The sequence below is a fragment of the Mus musculus genome, chromosome 14 (genome assembly GCF_000001635.26).
Source record: "Mus musculus strain C57BL/6J chromosome 14, GRCm38.p6 C57BL/6J".
NCBI lineage: Eukaryota > Metazoa > Chordata > Mammalia > Rodentia > Muridae > Mus > Mus musculus.
The window spans coordinates 106355076-106370485 of NC_000080.6; the positions used below are offsets into that span (position 1 = coordinate 106355076).

A 15410-nucleotide genomic window follows, 5' to 3' on the forward strand; every position below is an offset into this window, starting at 1 on the left:
GCATTAAAACAGTTATTACAACTGCATTCCACATGGTCTAAAGGAAAAAGGAAAAACTGAGTGTGTTAAAAAGAAAAGAAAGATACAAAAAATTGTGCCCAAACTTTCACAGGGGAAGGTGCTACAATTTCTAAGATGCATAAAGCAGTGGACCTTATGCAAAGCAGATTATGTTATGTGGAAGAAATATTTAGTGAAATGAAGACACAACAACAGAAGTCATTCTGACAAATGCACATTAAAAATACATATGTGTTTATGTGTGTGCAAAGATGTTTGATTTAAAAACAAATACCATTAATGAGCTTTGGAACAACATTAAACACAGCTTTAATTATAACTGAGTGCATGGAGATTGGTCAGGAGGTCAGAGAAAGAATTCCAGAAAAGCATAATTGAACACATAATAACATAAAATTCAATTAACTAAAAACTCTCTGCCCACAGTTGAAAAACTCCCAAGTGATTTCAGTCATAAACAAAATAGCATGTTCACAAGTATACACACAAAAACACCTAGATATATGATCATCACATTGGTCCAAGCCTACGAAAAACAGACAGTATATTCTGAAGCACGCAAGGGTCAATGGGACCTCTCTTTTTTCTTTTTCAAACTATGTTAAATTTGTCTAAGACTTTCATAATGTACATTTTTTTGTTCTGATTAGTGTCACTTCTACCCTTTAGCGTTCCTGACCTATGCTTTTATCTTTCCTCTTTTCTACAGGTCTTCTTCCCTCATTCTCATCTCTATGTTTTGTTTTCTTTGACTCACTATGTTTGACCAGTGCCATTTTTGTGTGACTCTGGACTGGAACCTAATGATTGCAGGCTGGTGAGTTCCACAGTGGACATGCAACAGCAAATAATGTTTTCCACCAACCTGAAGTCCATCAGAAGCTAATTCATTAGCAAGAAGCAGTAGGGACCTGTGAGCTCCTCCCAAATTTCTGATCTTCCTGATAGGTCTAGCCTTGTATAGGTTCATTGTAAATGCCTGTGGCTGCTACAAAATCCTGACTGTATTGGTTGTATCATGCCAAGAAGATAGCATTTCATAATTCTTCTGTCTGTTTTCTGACTCTTACATTATTTATTCTCCCTCTTAGAGCATAACCCCTGGGTTTTAAAAGTATAAATGTCCTATTTAGGCCTGAGCATGCTTATTTCCAGCATCTTGAGCAGCCATACCTCTCAGTATTCACTGTCATTCACTACCAAGAGAAGCATCTCTAATTAAGACTGATAATAGGGTATGTTCTTCGTTATAAACATAGATACCGTGACAGTTAAGCCACATGACTATTGTAAGTTTTCCTCCAGGAGCTAACACACCAGCCATGGGCTATTGACTGGCCTTACATTAGTAGGTATGCATGTCCTTGAACGCAACAGCCTCCTATTTAACCATGTAGTGGTGGCTACTTCTGTAATAATTGTGCCACTACTACACCAGTGCACACACATTGCTTGGAAGGTTAGTATTGTGGTCTGTAGGATTCCCAGCTTTACAAAATCCCTGACATTTTATTTTCTCCCAAAGCAGCTTGCATGGCATATTTTAGCATTATAAAAACTAGTCACTAGGATGGAAACTTCCAATTAAATTCCAGCCTGTTTCCCCTCTATTTCACAATTAAAGTATGTGGTACCTTCAGCAATACAGTCCTCTCCTCTACTTTGGTGGATAACCGAAGGGAATATTAAGACTATACATTACTTTGTGAGTTCTTTGAGGCTCCCAATAACAGACTTCTTGCAAGAAATAAAAATACTTGAGCAATGCATTTTAATAATTAAAAATCTATTATAATTAAACATTCAGCAAAACTGCTTTTCACATTACTGATAAAACATGAAAATAATCTATTTCCATTATATTTTGATAGTATGAATTATTGAAGACATTTCTTAGAATGATGTAACATGTTTAATTTCTTTAAAAGATAAACAAGTGAATATAATATCAGTGTACAGGTGCAGACTATAAAACAAAGAAGTAAAATTATCGTCAACTATTCAATATGGAGGCAGAGAGTGATAAGCTGGAACTGATGGGGTCCGTTGTGTCTGAGTTATTCTCTCCAAGGAAATTCTTGAGTTTGTGACTTATGCTTTGGAAAAGACTTTGGGGTAATCCTGGAAGATAGTGAGTAACACCCCACCTCTTCCATTCCCACCCCAGAAAGTTCCAGAAGGCTGATTCTGATTTGGATTATCTTCAATATAGGCTAGAATATGAAATAAAGACTAATCACCCACATTCAGCAGGAGAGAAAAAAGCAGTTGCAATTTTAAAGGAGTGATCAGCAATAAAGTCTCGATATCAAGCTTTATGTGCATGCTTTAAGGGAGTTTCTGTTGAGCAAAAGGAGGCTGAGAGCTGCATTTGTGCTATTTTGTACAATGACCATGGTACAAGAACTACATAAGCAAACAAACCTGGAGCTTACTCTACTGACTGAAGAAGACCTATTGGGCAGTTAAAGTCTCACATGAGACTTATAAAACGAAAATTTAAAAAGGAACTCTGATGGAGACAAGGTCAATTCCAAGGAGATTCCAAGATGTTGAGAGGTTGGGGGCTGATGAGGAACCTTGAGATTTTCCTTGAATGAGAGGATCATGATGCATTTCATATCAGAGGAAACTGTAAGAAGGGTAGATAGAGATCCTAAAACTGAACACTGAAAGGATGGGATGCGAATAAAGAAATGTAAATTCTGAAAAAAAAGAAGTAAAATTATAACAAAAATAGTACAAAGTCTTGGGAGGAAAATGAGTCTATTGATTTAACTCACTTGCACATGAAATGGATAACTGTCCTTTATACATGTTTGAGAGATGTTCGTCTTAATCTATTGTTATAATGATAAGTCAGTAGGTTTTGGTTTAATACTATATTTATTAAAAAAAAAAAAACAGTAGTAGGTTTCACCGATGCTCTATTATGTGCCCAGCCCTGTCATCTTGACTTGATAATGGAACCGGATTTAACCTTTTGAGTGGGTTTTAAATCTAGCTAGAAAGTGATTGATCACTGGCACAGTATTCTTGTGTCTATTGTACCAGTGGGAAATATGAAGTCAAGCCTGTCATCATTGTAGCTTGTTGGAGAACCCTGCTATTAAGGTTGTACTCCACCATGTCAGGATAGCTAGCTCTTCCAGCTCAGCACAAAATGGAGGACTCCTTTTCTCAATAGGGCTTCCACTTCCCTGCCTGACCTTGTCTGAAGAATGCCTCTGAGCACAGATACATGACCTTACTTGTAGGACGGCCTGCACAGAACTTCCTGCAAGCACTGCATAATTCAGCCTGTAAGTCTTGTTCTCTCCTGCCTGTCTTATAATTAGGCACTGCATTCTGACCAAACATCCCTTCTCCCTTTACCCCTAAGAGCCCTTATATACCCTGGAACAATAAAGTAGAGTTGTTTCACTGAAGCTTTCTCCAGGAGTTCTTCTGTCATTCTTATGGCCTTCCGAATCCTGCTTGCTATTTCTTTTCTCTCTGCTCTCATGGGCAAGTGGCCTGTGATTCCAGAGGGAAATAGAGTCCTGCAGTAGCTCACAGGACTCATAGGTAGGTACTCAAGTAGTCTATAACAACTTCTGCCACTAGGAAAAAAAGCAAAAATTTGAAAAGACAAGACAGGAAAATAAAAATAAAACATTATTATATATACTTCTTTTGGTTTTACCAGAAACATAGGTCTTTTCTGACACTTTTCTATATGTAAAAAGACTGTTGTCCCTATCCCTAATGTTGGAGTGGATGGTTTTGGTGATTTTTTTTTTTTGTGTGTGTGTTATGGTTGTAGATTTTTTTGTTTGTTTGTTTGTTTAATTATTATATATTGATAGATATTTAAAGTTGTTTTGTTAAATTATTGTATATTGATAGGAATTTAAGGATGTGTTGCTTAACTATTGTATATTGACAGAAATTATGATTTTGTTTAATTGTTGTATATTGATAAAGATTTAAGGTTCTGTGGCTTAATTATTGATTATTGATAGAAATTTAAGGTTGTTTCATTAGACTATAATTTGACTATCTTAAACATAAGGCTTTTGTTTAAAGTGTGATGTAAAGTTCTAATTTTGTGGTTCTTATATTGTTTAAATTGTGATGTAAAGTTCTAATTTTGTGGTTCTGATATTGTTTCTATTGTGTGTAGATAGTGATTGCTAGTGAAAAGGACAATTTTTTTTTAAAAAAATAGAAATATGAGGTGCATTTACACAATGGAGTACTACTCAGCTATTAAAAAGAATGAATTTACGAAATTCCTAGGCAAATGGTTGGACCTGGAGGGCATCATCCTGAGTGAGGTAACCCAATCACAAAAGAACTCAAATGAAATGTACTCACTGATAAGTGGATATTAACCCAGAAACTTAGTATTGCGAGATATAAGGTACAATATGCAAAACATATGAAACTGAAGAAGAACGAAGACCAAAGTGTGGCCACTTTGCTCCTTCTTAGAATTGGAAACAATCACCCATGGAAAGAGTTACAGAGACAAAGTCTGGAGCTGAGACAAAAGGATGGACCATCTAGAGACTGCCATATCCAGGGATCCATCCCATAATTAGCCTCCAAACGATGACACCATTGCATACACTAGCAATCCTTTGTTGCAAGGACGGTGATATAGCTGTTTCTTGTGAGACTAGGCCGGGGCCTAGCAAACACAGAAGTGGATGCTCACAGTCAACTATTGGATGGATCACAGGGCCCCCAATAAAGGAGCTAGAGAAAGTATCCAAGGAGCTAAAGAGATCTGCAACCCTATAAGTGGAACAACATTATGAACTAACCAGTACCCCAGAGCTCTTGACTCTAGCTGCATATGTATCAAAAGATGGCCTAGTCGGCCATCACTGGAAAGAGAGGCCCATTGGTCAGGCAAACTTTATATGCCCCAGTACAGGGGAATACCAGGGCCAAAAAAATGGGAATGGGTGTGTAGGGGAGTGGGGGGTGTGTGTGGGGGGGACTTTTGGGATAGCATTGGAAATGTAATTGAAGAAAATACGTAATAAAAAAAAATAGAAATATGAAGTGGAAATTTCTGGTTTGTTTGGAGATACAATTATAACTTGTGATGTTTTTTTGAAAACTGAGAGGATGTGCTTGGTGTAGCAGACAAGTGGGAGGATGTTTTACTGAGACTAGATAGGTAGTGTTTTTCTGGAAGCTGCCTGGAAAAGGGGCATGTGATGTTTTGGTAGCACAGAAACTTGAAAGAACACAAAGCTTGGAAAGGGTGTAAATACAACACAATGGACAGTGGAAAGTGGTGTGTGGTGTTGGTTCAGCTTGCTGCTATTTGCTGGTCTTCCTTAGGCGTTGCTGACACTGGCCTTCGCTGACAATGGTGTGGCATTGGTTTGCCTTGCCTTCTTCACCGATCATCGCTTCTCATGACTTCATAGAAAGAAACACACCAAAGAACTTCTTGTGATATTCCAGCAGTTTCTTACCACTTCTGCAGACTTGGGCCAATTGGCAGAGCCTTGTCGTTTCTTCTGGATCAAACTGCCATTGCTGATTTGTGACTAGTGTTTGCAAGTGGATTGAGCTACTGCTGCTGATTTGTGTGGACTTAACTGCTGATCACCCCAAAGAACTGTTTCTAAACAGATCCACATCCTCTTTTGCACTATTAACCTTTCCTTTCCACGACCTCTGGTGAGTGATAGGCTAGAAGGGAGGTTAAAGCATTTAAAATTCCTTATTAAAATAGGTTGTAAAAATTCTAATCTTACACTAGTCTATTAGTTTATCTTTCTTTTTTTTTCTAGAAATGATCCTACCTACTGGGCCATAGTTTATATGTGTAAGAGTTGGAAATGACAGTATCTCCTATGATTTCAAACCTTCTTTCACACCACTGATCTAAACTTCCCATTCTCTTTTCCCAATTTTTAATGCAACTGAATCTAGAAATAGCTAATAGGCCTTCCATAACACTTTTGTCTTCTTTACGTATCCACAACCATGCCTTCTTTCATTGGTCTCCTTTACCCATTGCTCTCATTCGGCATCAACACATCAAAACATACCTCTTGCTGATCAATTTCTGCATCAGTATCATCACTGCTTAGTACAATTAGGGAAAATCCTACTCACACATGTGCTCAGACACATTCATATGTCTGCCATTTTATGTTCTTTCCAATCAAATATTTGCTGTCTTACTCTCTCCCGAGTGATATTTTACATCTTCTCTATTCTCATACTCCCCAATTAAAGACTCTCTTAATCAGAAAGACATTGGACTCAATCAGCTGAGATTGAGTCTCAACTTTTGTCCACTTAGAACTAATATATATATTAGTTAGGGCTTTTAGCATTGGAAGACTAAACAATCCTAATAATCTTATAGGAATTGTTCTGTGGTTATTTCTATACAGTAACTCTATTCCAGATCTAATATTTTTCTCTGTTATCATGAATTTTATTTAAAAAGACTATCAGAAATTTTATTTTATCAGAATATTTTATACAAAATGATTTATTTATTTTATTTTATTAAAAGGTAAATACCGATAATTGAGTATACAATATAAGCTATAAATATTATACCTTCGGGAAGACAGAACATCATGTTAAAATCTTTTTTATCAGAGCTTCATTTCCAATTTTTCCTCCCTATGTCTTTTTCAGGGCCTCATGTTGCTGAGGTATTTATCTTTGTATGTAACTTTCAAAGCATTTCCATAAATTCCATACAACTTAGCTGTACAGACACGTTGGTTTTTTTCATTGTATTTAAATCCCCTTAACTTTCTGTGGTGTTATTTTTCTTGCTATTTAACAGTATATGTTTCTAATTCAATGGATACATTTAAATTACTTAACACAATGTTAACTACTATGATTCTATTCTTCCATTCCATTCATTTTCAAAGAAACAAACTTCCTTCAATTTTATGCTTAAAAATGATTTACTAAGAGAGAAGAAGCAATCGTTCTGAATAATTTCATCTTTGGATGCTGCTAGAAAATTTTGTGCAGCTATTGAAATCATAGACTTGAAGATGACTCTCCTTTAAATTAAGGTAAATAAATGACTAATATTCCCCCTGTTATATAATTCCATGCTTAGTTTTTCTTAAATGACCAAACAATAGAAAATTAATAACTCCATCTATTTTTTTTGTTTTTTTTTTGTTGTTTTTTTTAATGAGAGGGTTTAGCTTATGAGTTCTATGTGCAAGAGTCTAGTCTGTATGGTTTTCTTTATTTTATTTTATTTTATTTTATTAGTTATTTTCCTCATTTACATTTTCAATGCTATCCCAAAGGTCCCCCATACCCACCCCCCCAATCCCCTACCCACCCACTCCCCCTTTTTGGCCCTGGCGTTCCCCTGTACTGGGGCATATAAAGTTTGCAAGTCCAATGGGCCTCTCTTTGCAGTGATGGCCGACTAGGCCATCTTCTGATACATATGCAGCTAAAGACAAGAGCTCCCGGGTACTGGTGAGTTCATATTGTTGTTCCACCTATAGGGTTGCAGTTCCCTATAGCTCCTTGGGTAATTTCTCTAGCTCCTCCATTAGGGGCCGTGTGACCCATCCAATAGCTGACTGTGAGCATCCACTTCTGTGTTTGCTAGGCCCCGGCATAGTCTCACAAGAGAGAGCTATAACTGGGTCCTTTCAGCGAAATCTTGCTAGTGTATGCAATGGTGTCAGCATTTGGAAGCTGATTATGGGATGGATCCCTGCATATGGCAGTCACTAGATGGTCCATCCTTTCGTCACAGCTCCAAATTTTGTCTATTATCCAAACCAAGTAAGACAGTGATGAAAGGTAAATTACTCCTGAGACTATGTAAAATACTTCACCAAAGGTATTTTTATTTATCTGACAAACTAGGCTATTTCTATTCTATGCAAGAGCATAAAATGAATAAAAATATTTTCTGGTTTTCCTGCCCATCAGCCCACAGGTAAATTATGGAAGAAAGCCCCAAATAATTTAGACATAGGTTGATGTGTGATATTTACGTGTATTGTGGAGTGTGGGGTAGGAGGCAAAGAACCTTCAAAGAAAGAAAAGAGATCTAAGGATTCTTAAGATTTGTGGTAGTTGACAGTGATGAAAACAGGCATGCCAATGAGAAGATTGATACAAGGTCGCTGTAGAGGTGGGGTATAGACATAGAGGCTGGGTCCTAGAAGGGTGTGCAAGGAAAGGAATGGAAGCTCTAAATCAAATATCCCCACTCTAACTGCATGTTTTTTCTCTACTTGTGGCTGAAGAAGAGCTGTTTCCTACTTAGTATACAACTTTCAACAACTCTGTTTCTCTTCCTTTGTTTCCTGTCTCTCTTCTTCTGCAACCTCCTCCCCAAACCTCTCCATACTTGAAGAATCTGACTTTCATTATGTCCTCTACTCATACGGTTTGACATTCATAACAGTTGCATAAATTGCTCAATGCATGGTGTCATGTTAGAGAACTGCCTCTAGGAACTGACAAAGTATTATTCAGTCCTGTTCGCTGCTGGGTATCCAGACCCATGACAGAGTGGAGATCAGTATTTGCTCTTAACTTAAAATGTTTATTATTTAAAACTCTGCTAAAATGATTATGAAATAATGAGTGCAAATAGGGGACAATCAGAGCTATTTTGTCAGGAAATAAGTTTTCCTCATGTACTGTATGAATTTAAAGAGACCTTAAAGATAAAAAAATATTTAAAGGAAATTATAAATATAAAATTTCAAGAAAAAATATCAACTGCAGCATTAAAATGGATACCAAACTGTGGATACTTTGAACTATGTATTAGCATAAAAATGTGTTTAAAAGAATACAGGATTTCTTGATCCTCACTTCACACTGTGAGAAATTAATTACAAAAGCCTTTAATGATTCAAGGGAAACCTGGGAAAAGGCACATGACTAAACTTCCTCTAAGGTTGGGTAGTATCTGCAGAAAGAATTGAAGGCCAAGGAAACAGAAAGATTAAAGAAAAGGGGTCGAAAGAATCATGGAGCCAGAAGAGAGTCACAGCGAGGACCGCATCTGTAAGTGTTTGACACTGAAGGCGGAAGAGATGAGGGAGGATGAGCTGGGGTTAACGGTGCTTTTCAAAATACACTTGAGATGGGCAAGGAAATAACATTAAAGGTTTCAACGACTGCTCAGAAAATAAGATAGCTTGTTTAACCAGCTCTCTCAAGGATTCTGATCAAAGCTTAAGTAATTGGACGCTGGCTTGAAAAATGGCAAGCATTTTATTTTCTTTCAAAGGAAATAGCTTTGCAATGTATGAGACAGAAAGATCTATCTAGTAAATTCAGTTGAATAAAAAAAAATTGAGCAATCAAAGGAATCCCTGAGAGGGTAATTTAATGAGAAAACAGAGAGAACATTATTTATTATAATTATTTTCATTATCAACATTATAGTTTTTAGGAAAGGGTGAATAGAGGTAAAAGACTTATGGCTTGTGACTTTTCAAATAATAATGATAAATATAATTTTTAAATTTGAGTATCTGCTGCTAAGTATCATTTGATGCCCACAATTAAGGAATTATAACTGCAATATCAGAGATTGAGGGTTTGGAACAATAACAACAAAAACTTGTCAAGATTATACAGTGCCTGTATATAGTGTCTAAGATGTTCTATCCATTCGAGCTCCAAAGCATTCAACAAGAGCATAGTGCTGTTTCCTTGCAAAAGTCATCATTTCTTTAAGACGATGCAAAAGCAAAAAGGGAGGGATGCACACATATTTTTGAGTGGATGAGGAGCACAATTGTGTAAACATGAGTTGGGATGGTTTTAATTTTCTCAGTAGGAGGTGAGGTTATGTGCTAAGAGGGAGGGAAGTGGGCTGGCACTGGGGATTTGAGAGCCTCAGAAACATTTGGAACAGCTGCAGGGAAGAATGCTACAGGGAGTCAACAAGTGATAAATAACGGAATTGCTGAGATACAGTGACGGCACAGTTGAGGTCAGTTCAATTGGTCGCTATTGTTGAGCGATTTGGTTTATGAATACTGAGAGAGGAATCAGACCAAAATAAAAAAATTATGGAGGCTCAGAAAGCAGAACTCAAAACATTATGGAGAGGAGAGATCTGTAGGCGAGTTTTAAGTGCACCCTTGGCCCGATTAAATTTGTCTGGTTTGGGCAGAGGAAAGAGAAAGGATGGGGCTCAAATAGGAATGCAGCAACAAGCTAGTACAGAAGATGAATATGGGTGGAAGGAGGATGGAGGAAAAGAGGAAGGATCGAAGAGGGCTGACTAATAGCAAGATACTTGAAGGAAAATAAGAGTTAAAAGTCAAGACCTTACTCATTTTAATCATTCCAGTAATGGAAGAAGAAAGATCCAGGGTCAGGCTATTGGACATCAGAGACCATGCCTGTACCCAGTAAGTATGCTAACTGTAATGGGTGCTATGATATCTTTTTATAAAATATGATTACAGGATTTATATGGACAAAGAGTTCCAATTCCTGAGTATCCATTAGTAAAACCAGATATGCCTTGCATTATGTGCAATTTTTACAAACTCCAAGTGCACTGCTTCACACATCACATGTCATATGAAAAGCCTTTTGGGGAAGGTACACACCTGTTAATTGTTACTAACACCCTCAGACATATTTTATTAGTTAGGCTGTGGGGCTCTAGAAGATTTTTAGCTCTTGCAGCTGGATGAAGCTGCACATTTTGAATGCCTGAAACTTGACCTAAATGGTGTTGACATTAGAGTGACCATGAGTGATGGAAAAGGAAACAGAAAGTCTTGGATTTTCCCTTCGACAGAGACTTCTTCTCCTCAAATTAATAACAACAAATTTAAAAATATCTCTTGAATTGCAGAGTGCAGCCAGCAGTACAGCTGCCGCCTTATGAAAGGCTCAAGGGGACTCCTGCCTTTCCACTTTAAATCCTTCCGCTCATAAAAGGCCCCTTGTTTTGCTAGAGTGTCTTTTAGGTTAGTGTTTTGTTTTACTTTTTAATTTAATTTCTCTTCCTTTTTAGGGTTTAAGTGTCAAGCAGAAAGATCTTCAGTGTTTGATCTAAATAACTTGTGCAATCGACATTTATTGTATATTAAATTTAACATACACACACATATTTACAAGTGCAGTAAGTAAGTACAAGCAAAATATTAGTTGTTAGAAAGATTCAAAGATAATTGAAGTATAGTCTCTAGTCTCAGAACTAATGTAACTTACGAAGACTACTGCTCTTTAGAGATATTGTTACTTTGTTTTAAGTGTTTTAGATACTTTGGTGATATAAAGGACAAGGGTATACAAAAAAATGCATCTTCAAAGCCATTGAACTCATTGAAGTTAAGTAGGATTTTGATCGTGGATTTAAAAGTATCTTAATTTCTTGGGTAGCATGCAAACAAGTGAAGATAATTTTGTGGTGTAATAGACTACACTGAGCAGAAGGCAAAGTATACTCAAGGAAACACTCACTGGAAAAGGGACCCTGGAACCATTAATGGACAATTGAGAGCATTTTCAATATTTTTGTAATGTATGACTAAGGAATCAAAGAAGTGCTCTGCAGTCACAGGGGAATAGGAAAGACTTGTGAGCAGCTGACTGAATTAATATCTCTCCTCTCCTCTCCTCTCCTCTCCTCTCCTCTCCTCTCCTCTCCTCTCCTCTCCTCTCCTCTCCTCTCCTCTCCTCTCCTCTCCTCTCCTCTCCTCTCCTCTTCTCTTCTCTTCTCTCTCTCTCTCCCTCATCTATCTGTCTATCTATCTATCTATCTATCTATCTATCTATCTATCTATCTATCATCTGTCTGTCTGTCTCTCTGTCTAATCTATCATCTATAACCTATCAATCTATTATCAGTCATTGGTTTATCCTATCTCTAGATAGTTATCATATCTGTTTATCACTTGCTTGCCTACCCAAACAACTTCACGGAAGTAGAGTAAATATACAAAAAGCTGTACATATGCAATTTACAAAACATGACTTACTGGGAAATAATTAGGTGCTCATGAATTCACCATTGCAATCTGTGCAATAAATTGTCTTCTCTGAAAGGGCTTTTTGTCTCCCTCCCATTTTGTTTTGCTTTCAATTTTATGGGAAAATACTTAAGCATAATATTTATCTTCTTCGGAAAAGTAATTTTACAATATTATGAGCCACAGGATCTCCATTGTGCAGTCTTTCTCGGGAACTTACCTAACTTGCATATCTCCAAGTTTACACTCGTAGGCCAATAGCTTTCCATTTATACTTCCTCTATTCTCCAGAAGCTAGCTTCATGCTTCTCTGGGATTAGTGTTTTATGTTCCACACATGAGTAAGATCACGCAGAGCTTATCTGTTTATGTTTGGCCAAACATCCACTCATACTAAGTAACTTATGGAAACTCAAAAGAAGGAGAGATGATCGACATGCCCAGGGCTTCTCTCTTTCTGGCACTAAGATAGATTTGCTGCCTTGACTAATCCTCAGACTAAATACAGCTAAACATCAGTTCCCTCTCCTTCCAATCCTATTCCATGAGTCACTCAGTCTCTTTCTTTCTTTCTTTCTTTCTTTCTTTCTTTCTTTCTTTCTTTCTTTCTTTCTTTCTTTCTTTCTTTCTTTCTTTCTCTTTCTCTCTTTCTTCCTTCCTTCCTTCCTTCCTTCCTTCCTTCCTTCCTTCCTTCCTCTCTCTCTCTCTCTCTCTCTCTCTCTCTCTCTCTCTCTCTCTTTCTTGTGTGGTTATTTTACTTATTTACATATCAAATGTCCACCTTCCAGGTTTCCCTTCTGCAAACTCCCCATCCCATCCCCCGACCCCTCTGCCTCTATGAGGGTGCTTCCCCACCCATCTCTCCATTCCCACCTCACCAACTCTATCATCCCTTTATGCTGGGGTATCAAGCTTCCACAGGACCAAGGGTCTCCCCTCCCATTGATGACAGATAAGGCAATCCTCTGCTATATATGCGCTGGAGTCATGTGTCCCTCCATGTGTACTCTTTGGTTGGTGGTTTAGTCCCCGGGAGCTCTGAGGGGTGGTGGGAGGGGGTCAGGTTAGTTGATATTGTTGTTCTTCCTATGGGGTTGCAATCCCCTTCAGCTCCTTCAGTCCTTCCCCTGGTTCTTCCATTATGGTCCCCAGGCTCAGTCCGATGGTTGGCTATAATTATATGCATCTGTATTGGTCAGGTGCTGGCAGAGCCTCTCAGGGGCCACATATACCAGGCTCCTGTCAGCAAGTGCTTCTGGGCATCATCAATAGTGTCTGGGTTTGGTGTCTGCAGATGAGATGGATCCCTGGGTGGGACAGTCTCTGGATGGCTTTTCCTTTAGACTTTGCTCCATTTTTTGTCTCTGCATTTCCTTTAGATAGGCACAATTCTGGGTTAAAAATTTTGAGATGGGTGGATGTCCTCATCTTTCAACTGGGGGCTGTGCCTATCTACTCGAGATGGTCTCTATATTTTGTTTCTCTCCTTTGTTGGGTATTTCTGATAATGTCACCCCCTTTTAGTCCAGAGAACCTCTTGCTTCCTGGCATCTGGGACTTTCTAGTGACTACCCTCTGGTTCTCAGATGGAACTAAAAAAATATCATCCTGAGTGAGGTAACCCAGACACAAAAGAACACATATGGTATGTACTCACTGATAAGTGGATATTAGCTCAAAAGCTCAGAATACTGACAATACAACTCACAGACCTTATGAAGTTTAAGAAGAAGGAAGACCAAAACAATCCTACTTAGACGGGGGAAAAAAATAATCACAGGAGGTAGAGGGAGGGAGGGATCGTGGAGGACGAAAGGAGGAAGAGAAAGAGGGACAGGATTCATGAGTATCTTGAGAAGACTAAGCCTGTTCGTAGTTGTACTGCTGATGTTCCAACTTAAGTACCATGCAGAAAATATAAACAAAACAATGAGGATATATAAAGTTTAAAACTATCCAAATTTTTACTTTTACTTTTACTCTCATGATAACTAAAAAAAAAGGTCTTACATATCTTCCTTTCTCCTCAGATAGATGGTATGAAATGAGAATAAAGAGGAATCAAGAGAGGTTGCCTAAGTATACACATGGCTTATATAAAGCCAATGAAAGGATTTCTCGGGCATCATAACAGAGACACAGAGATGGTAAGCAGAAAGTTATATAAAAATACAACAAAATCAATGACAACACAACTAAAACATCTGTTAAGCTTGGTATTTGTAAGAAATAAAGGGCGTTACTGCTAACTTTGTAATGAGTGAATGTAATTCTCTCTATACTCATAAAATGTCAGTAAATTGAATTTTGGTTGGTAGTACCTTCTTTTTGCAACATTTCTTTATAAAATAGTTTTTTTGTTTGTTTGTTTGTTTTTTGATAACCAACATAACTGGGAAAGTAAACCATCATCTAGTTAATTTCATTTGGAAACCAATCTTCACAAAACTAGCAGAAAAGCCCCAGTCTTTACATCATAGTTAAAAATAACTGTCACTCCGAGTTATGTGCTTGAACGTAAAGATGCAGAATTAGGATCCACGTATCAGAGAGAACCTGTGACCTTTGTCTTTCTGGATCTAGGTTACCACAGTACAGTCTTTTCAAATTTCATCCATTTACCTGTGAATGTCATCATTGTACTTTTCAAAAATAACTGAATACAATTCTGTTATGTATGTTTCCCACATTTGTATTATCCTAAATGATGGACTTCCATCCTGTTTCCATTTTCTAGCTCTTGTGAATAGAGTAGCAAAGAAAATGGATGAGCAAATATCCTTGTAGTAGAATATAGAGTCCTTTGTGAATACAAGCAGCGCAATAGAGTCTTGTGGTAGACCTCTTTTTAGATTATTGAGAAATCTTTTCACTGATTCCCATAGTTTCAAAATTACATTCTCCCTTTCTCCACATCCTCACCAGCATTTTCTGTTGGCTGTTTTCTTACTAGCCATTCTCATTTGAATAAGATTTCATCTCAACCTAGTTTTAGTTAGCATTTCCCTAATTGTTAAAGATGTTAAACACTTTTTGTTATTTTAAGCTGATATTTTTCAGAACTAGCTGTTCAGGTTTTTTTAACTGGGTCATTTATTTTCTTTGATGCCTTATTTTTGAGTTTTGGATATTATTCTTCTATGAGATGCAGACCTGGGAATTTTTTTCGCTCACTTTGTGGTATTTTTCTTCAGTATATGGTTGCTTTTGTTTTACAGGAGGTTTTTAGTTTTGTGAGATCTGATTGTCAATTTTGGGGCTTTAATTTTTTGAAAAAATAGAGTCTTATTCAGAAAGTCCTTTTAATTGCTTACATGTTTAGAATACAGCTTATATTTTCTTCTAGTTTAGCAATGAGGTCATTGATACATGTGTGAATTTTTGTTCAGAGTAAGAGAAAAGGGTCTAATTTCA

At 37.3% G+C, this 15410-nt stretch overlaps 1 long non-coding RNA gene and 1 pseudogene across 3 annotated transcripts in view; both read left to right on the top strand.

Annotated features, from left to right (window-relative positions):
- On the top strand, nt 2017-2730 carry Gm4463 (predicted gene 4463; annotated as a pseudogene).
- Nucleotides 8942-15410, top strand: part of Gm41240 — a 32752-nt gene continuing 26283 nt past the window's right edge. For 2 of the 3 annotated variants that reach the window (XR_874940.1, XR_874938.1), the window contains exons 1-2: nt 9905-9997; nt 14027-14143. This is a non-coding gene — a long non-coding RNA (predicted gene, 41240). Of the gene's footprint in view, nt 9061-9904; nt 9998-14026; nt 14144-15410 lie in introns of those variants that run through there. The other variant, XR_001781423.1, reaches the window with a different exon arrangement.